The sequence below is a fragment of the Etheostoma spectabile genome, chromosome 16, assembly GCF_008692095.1.
Source record: "Etheostoma spectabile isolate EspeVRDwgs_2016 chromosome 16, UIUC_Espe_1.0, whole genome shotgun sequence".
Classification (NCBI taxonomy): domain Eukaryota; kingdom Metazoa; phylum Chordata; class Actinopteri; order Perciformes; family Percidae; genus Etheostoma; species Etheostoma spectabile.
This window is the reverse complement of record NC_045748.1, coordinates 6389665-6390172: the sequence shown is the minus strand read 5'-3', so window position 1 is coordinate 6390172 and position 508 is coordinate 6389665.

Genomic DNA, 508 nt, shown 5'->3' with positions numbered 1-508 from the left:
CAGTGAGGAAGCCTGTCTAATAGGCACAGGTAGGCCTTACCATATTTTTGGAGCTGCCACAGTAAAGGCACAATCCCCTTTAAGTTTCCACTTCGTTTTAGGGACACTCAGGCACAGTTGTTCAGCTGGCCTGAGTGAGTGGGATGGTGCGTTGGGGTGAAGCAGCTCGGACAAGTAGGATGGGGCAAGACCATTTAGGGATTTAAACACAAGTAAGTGGAGTGAAGCTAATGAGCTCATATTTTAGAGACGAGCAACAGATGAGGCACTGATGCCTACGTATAGGGCGTTACAGTAATCCAACCGACAGTAGTGTTTCAAAGTGCTGCCTAGTAAGAATCGGCTTTATTTTGGCTAGCTGCTGTAGTTGGAAAAAGCCTGCGTTAACCACTGTCCCAGTCTGTTTGCCAAGCTTAAAATCCGAGTCAATTTAACCCCTAAATTGGTAACAACTGGCTTGACATATTGAGCTGTTTTGTGAAATCTTTAGACAGGATCGCGGGGTGGT